Source organism: Molossus molossus, unplaced genomic scaffold (assembly GCF_014108415.1).
Source record: "Molossus molossus isolate mMolMol1 unplaced genomic scaffold, mMolMol1.p scaffold_m16_p_1, whole genome shotgun sequence".
NCBI classification, from domain to species: Eukaryota; Metazoa; Chordata; class Mammalia; order Chiroptera; family Molossidae; genus Molossus; species Molossus molossus.
The window spans coordinates 219,320,530-219,328,124 of NW_023425344.1; the positions used below are offsets into that span (position 1 = coordinate 219,320,530).

The 7,595-nt window shown below is 48.3% G+C and overlaps 1 long non-coding RNA gene across 1 annotated transcript; it reads left to right on the top strand.

Annotated features, from left to right (window-relative positions):
- Positions 1 to 1,086: 1,086 nt before the first annotated feature.
- Positions 1,087 to 7,260, top strand: LOC118626177. The gene is made up of 3 exons (XR_004958871.1): positions 1,087 to 1,129; positions 2,956 to 3,013; positions 7,249 to 7,260. It is a non-coding gene; the product is annotated as an uncharacterized LOC118626177 (long non-coding RNA).
- The last annotated feature ends 335 nt before the right edge of the window (positions 7,261 to 7,595 follow it).

Here is a 7,595-nt window from a genome sequence, read left to right on the forward strand (position 1 = left end):
CCCTCCACCCCAGAGGGAAGTGAAAACAGCTCATTATCTATTCATTTCAGAAAGTGCTGCCCTTGGTGTTCAAATTGCCTCAGGGCCCAGAGCACACAATTTAAAATAATTAGAGGATATAAAACAGAATTGGTGATGACCAGCAGTGTTTTAAAATCAGCAATAAAATGCCAGTTTGAGGAGCCCTGGCTCACCTTGGGTAGCAGATCACCGGTGGGGGTTCTGTCCATGGGCAGGGCAGGGAGCGATTCTCCGATAGCCTCTGAGCTGTTTGCTCTCCGAGCCCAGGGGCTCCTATCACCTTCCTTCAGACTTTCCCACCTGAGACTTGACCACGCAGCTCAGGCCGGCATCCGCTCATTTATTTTCTTCTCGTGCCGCTGGGGGAGGCTTCAGGAGGCCTGCAGGCTCTGATAAGGGACAGAGGGCCAGGTCTGCTCCAGGTTCCGGGGCGGAGGGGGCAGCTTAGCTGTTAGCCTGTCACTGCTTGGGCCTAGCCAGGAGTTGGTGACCAAATAATAATATTGATAATGACAATAGTAATACCAAGAGCTGACCTTGACGGAGGCTTCTGCTCTGTGAAGGGAGGAATGTCGGCTCATTGCTAAAGTATCTTTAGCTTTGAAAGATGTGTGGTTAGAGCCAGAGGGGTGGAAACAAGGCAAAAGCAACCATGTTACCCAGGTTGGAAGAGAACTCGGGAAAGGAAAGACCATGTTGAAGTCATCTTAGCCTGAATGAGGGAGGAGGTGAGCTGGGGCTCCTGCAGTGAGAAACAGGCCCTGTGAATTGCAGCAGGTTTGCCCAGAGAATGAGCAGTGACCCCACATCTGGGAGAGCTGAGCTGTGATCCCCAGCTTCTCAGTGCCTGCATGGCCTTGGGCAAATCACTTTACTTCTATGAAAGTGATTTTCACATGATAAAATGAAGGAACTAGCATAATCCCCTTTTAACGCTACATTATATGTTTCTGAGTTTCAGAACTCAAATAATCATTGGCAAGCATTTATTGATCACATTCTATCTATGCCAGGCACCTGCAGAGATCTCTCAAAAAAAAAAATCTCCCAATCTCTCAGTATCACACAGGCTTCTCTCCAGTGGCCACAGCCCAGCTGCCTCTTCAAGGTAGGAGAGGGGTAGGGGGTGATGGGGGGATATTGGGGGGTGGGGTAAGAAGCATCCTTTGGCTCAGTTACGCATTTATTGAGCATCTACCTTCCCCACCCTCCAAGTTGGTGCTTGACATCCAGGAGCTGTTCCATTCGCTCCCCGTGCAACCACGTTCTGAAATTCCCCCTGCTCAATACTCCACCTGAAGAGCCCCGCCTCTCTGGGCAGGAATGAGGCTTCCTTTCTAGTCCTGCACTGGCCTACTATCTTCGATCCTGCTGTGTCCCCCTGGCTGCATTCATTTCTCTCTGTGTCCGGGTTTATTCGGCTCTGTTCTCCTCTGTTCCGCAGGCTATCTGTCACAGGAGGCTGTCACAGCCCAATTCGAATCCACTTTACCTTTCCCTCTGCCCTATTGGCTGAGCAAACGTGTGCATTGGGCATTTCAGCCATGGAAATTCTCTGACCCCCTTTGCTGTTTCCTCAAAGGGAAAACTCAGTGGCTTTGCAGAAAATATTTTCATTCTCTGCAACCTAAACTCAACAGCTATTTGTTGAATTTCTCATATGCTTAGTTTTGTCATGCCCTCAAGAAGCTTATAATGTGGTTGGTAAAATGAAATAGACACGTGAAACAATTTGAGGACAGCGAAGCACAGTAATGTCAGTATTACCATTAGGTGCCCAAAGGCGTGGCTCTAGAGTCCCACCACTAACGCTAGTAGTAGGTGCTGACTTGCCGAAGCACTTAGCACATTCATTTCAACCTCAGGCCCAGCCTGTGAGTTGGGTATTGTTCCCATTGTACATTTCAGCAGATTGAGTCACAGAGAATTTAATTGGCTTACCGTCTCAAGAATGGTGAGACAACCCAGCTGTTTTCAACTCCAAAGTACGTGCATTTAAAGCCCTAACTCGATGCTCTACCACTACTCTCTAAGCTCCGTGAAGGTGGGGTCTAGGCATTCTGCTCATGGCTGTTTTCCACGGCCATTTTCCCAATGCTGACCATAATGAATACTCAGTTCGGAATTCATATATATTGCATGCTGCGCCTCTTATAAACAGAAAGACAAAGTGGTCTGTTTCCTCGAGGCAGAGGTGGGAGAAAATGTTGAGTTTGGATTGTGAAAATCAAGTCCGGCCATCCCAGTAGCCTGGAGGATGAAGGCGATGATAAAGGAGTGGGGGAATAGAAAGCGAGAGAAACTAAAAGCAAAACAAAAGAAACAAACACATACAATTACAAAGCACACACGACACTGGCCCTCTTCTTGAGACCTTAAATCCAGCTCTTGACCCTGCCCTGCCCCCGGTGCTCACCGCTGCGCCCTGCGATGGCGGGGTGGCCTGGTCTGTGTTACTTCCTGGCCTGGTCTGTGTTACTTCCTGGCCTGGTCTGTTACTTCCGCTGAGGCGCTCACGAAGCTGTGGGCCCCAGGTGCAGGCTTTCCCCTACTTTGTATCCCACTGTGGTTTGGTCCCACAGAGCAAATGTTGGTTGAAATGAATTGAAATTAGGAAGTGTCTCATCTCACTGAGCCTATTTTTTAGTCTTTTCTTTTTATTCTGTTTCTCATATGATGCTTTTTGGGAAGTAGCCATGATACAGGAAGAAAGAACCATAGAGAAACCCCTTGATAGTTATACAGGGAAATGAATGTGGTGCCTTTTGTTTTTGTTTTTAAAGCCCCGGGTCTTGTTTGTCCCAGATTGAATTCCCATTCTTAGAAGAAAAGAGGGAAAGAAATGAAGCTGCATCTCCGCATCTAGTCAGCCTGGAGGGTCTGCCTCAAAGAGGATTGGGGGGAAATGTTCAATTTTGTTGGTTTGTTCTGCAGGGTCCTTCTCTCCAGGACACTGTTTAGTGTACCGATCGAAGTGGAAAATGAAGAACAGGTGAGCAATCAGCTGTGAAAAGCTTTAATGGACCCGGCACCCCTTTGGGAATGAGGCAAGGTTCTTGCTGGCTCTCAGGACCAACTCTCTTCCAGTTCAGTGGGCTTTGTTTTTGTAATGGGAATTTAACCCCCTCAGGTGGCCTGGATGGAGGAATATTACCGCCTGCGGTGGGGCTGCAGCATCTTTAAAGAGAACGGGAGGCCACTGTCCTGGAAGGGGCCCCTGGCTCACCGGGGCCTTTGCAAATCTTAAACTTCCTAGGTGGCCAGGAGAGCGGATCGTGTGACGCGGTGAACAGTGATGTGATTATTTGGGGCTTCCCAGTAATGGAGCTGGATATTCTTGGCGTGGAGGGGACTGGGTGGGTGTGGATCCTGACCCTAGGGGCTTGTGGCCAACATGGCAACTCTGTGGGAGCAGCAGTGTGGGCAGACCTCTTTGAGGCTTGTAAGCTCTCTGGAGTGTTAAGGAATGAGACCTTGGATTGGGGCTGGGAGGTTGGGCAAGCATGTCTACCTAACAGTGATGAGGAGGGGGAGCAGCAGAAAGAGCAGGAGTTCTGTGTTTACTATATCCAGACCCTGGGCGAAGTACCTTATTTGTTAACACGTGAGAGCCATGCCTTCACTCCCTCACACTAACAAAAATTTAGTCTTTGCTCAGTAGCTTCTTCTCTCCTGCCCTCTCAGGTTTTCCTGGCTACTGAGCTTTTAAAGCTAGAGTCAGGGGATGAGTTTTAGAGAGGAAAGATGGGAGAGGCAGGGAAGGACGATTTTTCCTGCTGGGCCAGCTCTGAAGCTCTCCTTTGTTGTGGAGAATGACGGTGCTGGGCAAAGTGTACATGACAGTTACCAAATGAAGAGAGAGAAACGTATTTCGTGAGCCAAGTCAGCCTACATAACAAATATGGATTGGAGAAGAAGGAAAGCAGAGAAAAAAGATGTGGGTTGGGTGTTAGATAGGGCTTCCAGATAAAATACAGGACACCAGTTGCATTTGCATTTCAGATAAACAACAAATATGTCCCAAATATTGCATGGGAAATATTTATACTGAAAAACATGACTTGTCATGTATCTGAAAGTCAAATGTAACTGGGCATTCTTTCTGTTGTTTTTGTTTTGTTTTGCTAAATCTGGCAAGTCTAGTGTTGGGGAGAGTTTTGTGAGATTTCTAGAATTGAGATTCTGGAGCAGTGGGTGGGTGGGGGTGTAGAGGAATGGAGCAGAAGAGAAAAAGATATTTAAAAAAATGTTGCTATGATTTATAAATTGGATCCCCTTTTATGTTCTTTGAGTGATGCTAATAAGATTAGAAAGCTATAAATTACATTTGATTTTAGAGCTGTCCTCTTCAAATGTAACTTCATACGGAGACTGGGTGATATGAAATCCTGGCTTATTCCCAGCCGGTGTGGCTCAGTGGTTGAGCATCGACCCCATGCACCAGGAGACTGCAGGTTCAATTCCCGGTCAGGGCACATGCCCGGGTTGGGCCCAATCCCCAGTGGGGAGCATGTAGGAGGTGGCCAATTGATGTTCTCTCTCATTGATGTTTCTCTCTCCCTCTCCCTTCCTCTCACTCTAAAATCAATAAAGAGAAAAGAAAAAAAAAGAAAGAAAACAAAATCCTGGCTTATGTTGACCTGGGCCCCTTGGCTAAGGCAACTAAATGACTCCATTTTTATCATCAATGGACCTTCCTTTATATTTTTCCAATAATAGGTTAATTACTCCTAGAAGTAAAGAAATTCTGCCTAAGGTTGCCCCACATGTTGGGAGGTATTTTCAGTTTCTGAGTATCAGAAACTGCAAATCATGAGCCCAGTGAATAATGCTAATTTTGACTTCTGTAATCGCTGGGACTTCTGTCTTTAAAATCGAACAAGCAAGAAGAATCAAGAAGAATTGGGGCTGAGGATCTGGGCAAGTTGTACCCCCCGCTCCAGCTCGCTGGTGTAACGAAATGCTCCTTTACAATTTCACTGTGCGTCTCTGGTTATCTTGCTGACATGTTACAACATTTGGAGGCCCCAGCGAGATCCCTGGTGGTTTGCAACACCAAGGACTAGATGCCTAGGATGGGCAGCCTCTCCCGATCTGGCTGCCAGAAACCTGTAGGTCGAGGGGAGGTGCCCTTGAGTTCCAGGGCCCCAAAGATCCTACTTGGGTTTCCCACGAGTGGGCAGGAGACGCCAAGACGTCCCCAAAAAGATGAAAGGAGACCTGGTAAAAGCTTCTGGAGATGAGTTTTGGGTGACCCGTCTATCTGGATGAGAGTGAGAGGGCTGGATGGGGTGCAGCCTCTCCTCTCCTGGGAATCCCCCTAAGACAGTAGGTGGGGTTCAAATCTGGAAAATTCTGGTTCAAATCTGGCAAATTCTGTTCATTCAGTCCCGCCACTGGGGCGGAAGGGGAGAGACTGATCACTTCCCAAGCGGCATAGGAGCCACTCAGGATAGGGAATTTCTGGAAGGAAATTCAAATGGTGTGTGAGTGTGACTGTGTGAATGTAATTGTGTGTGTCCACCAGCAAACCTGATTCGAGTTGGGGGCTTATTCCAACCTGCCACATGCCAAGAGCTGTCTGAAATCTCCGTGAGGGGAGCGGCCAGGTGGACGAAGTGGAAGTTTCTGTCTTGTGTGTCTTCCCTTGTTTTTTGTCCTTGTCTGCCTCCCTACTGTGTCTCCCTCAACTTTGCGTTGGTTAGTCTAATCATGGGTAGCAGCCCTAGTGCCCAGAAGACCTCATTGGGTTGCATATTGAAACATTTTTAGAGAAGGATTTGAGGAAGATTCTGATTAGGGCACAAATACTGGTAGTGGGCCCCAAATTGGGCCCCAAGAGAAACCTGGGAAAAGGTAGGGAAGTTCCTGCAAAGCAGAGATACAGCAAAAGGCTCAAACAAGTTTCTGGTGCAAATATTTACTCGTTGGGCCCTAATTAGAGATTGCCTTGAATCTGTGCAGGAGGCTAGTAAGGTGGGGAAGCAAAGTGTAGTGGAAGACTTGAGGAAAGCCAAGAAAGGCTATGAGTCCTTAAGGACTCCCCCACTGTCTTCCACTACAACTGTGAATAATATTTGTGCTTTGAAGGCCTGGAAAGAGCTCCCAACAAAAGAAAAAAAATTGCTCAATCTTACATCCATCAGACAACGACCTGAAGAGCCATATCAAGATTTTGTAGCTCGTTTGCTACAAGCAGTTAACAGAGTAATAAGTGGTTCAGGGGCCATCCCTGCCATGAGCTACCCTGTGCGTCCCGCATGGCTCTGCATCGGGACTGGGGTCTGGTGTGGAGAGCCCCTCATCTGGGAAACGGGTGGTAGGCAGCGGGTGGGCACACAGGCACTCACTCGGAGGCCACAGGGTTTCCTGGGAAGAGTGGTCAGGCCATGGAAGGGGCATGTCCCTTCAGTGCCAGCCCAGGTGGCTCGTCTGTCTGCTGCCCTGGGTTTGGCAGCAGCAAGTTTCCAACAGGCTTCTTTGAACTTTGGGGAGTTGAAAATAGGGATCCCAGGTGCAGGTGCGAAGTGCTCTTGGAGAGAGAAAAACAACAACACTGCCCCGTGTAAACATGTGCACTAGGATGACGCCCCCCTTTCCTGCGTCCTTTTAAAAACCTGGGGTCGGGCCCTGGCCAGTTTGGTTCAGCGGTTAAAAACCTGGGGTCGGGAAACTTTTTCATCACTTTGCCTATGGTGGGACCCAAATACTGCTGGGGGGAGGGCTTCCTTGGAAACTTTTCACCCTGTTCTCCTGTGAAGCCTATAGCCCAATTGGTTGAAATAGCTCAAAAGGTATATAATAATAGTGACATCCCTGGGGAAAAACAAGATAAAAGAATAGCAAAGGTAATAATAGCAGTCTTAAGGGAAACAGGGCCCATGGAGAAGGCTCACCCTAGGAAGGGTCAGGATGGCAGGCTTAGGTCCAGATTAAGGATAGAAAAGACAAGGGCAAAATCAGGTGTAGAAGAACAAAGTAAAAAGCCATCCTTGACTTGGACAATAGAGGACAGACTAGTTAGTTTCCTGGTAGATAATGTGCAGCAGACTCAGTCCTGACCGAGCCAATGGGCCCCTAACCTACCCCTGGACTTCAAAGAGGACTATAGACTTTGGGAAAAATACTGTGACTTATTTGTTTCTGGTCATGCCAGAGTGACCATACCCCCTACTCGGATGTGATCTTGTCCATTGATTGTTCAATTGCTGGCCACTGCCACTCCAGGCCAGCCCCACATCAAGTTCCACAAGACGGTGGCCATCAATCCTGCCAGCCTGCCTCCAGATGATGACCAGGAGAAACCTCTACAGGACTGCCTGGAGGTAATCGACATAGTGCAGATGGCGCACCCAGACCTCAAGGATGTCCCACTGCCATCATCAAATGAGGTATTGTTCACAGACTGGAGCAGCTATGACCAGGAAGAAATCAGGTATGCTGGGGCAGCAGTAGTGACTCTGGACTGTGTCATCTTGTCACAGCCCTTGAATAGGGGAACTTCAGCCCAATGGGCTGAACTCATAGCCCCCTAATCCGGGCTCTCTGATGGGGCATGGGAGAATCTGCTGCAG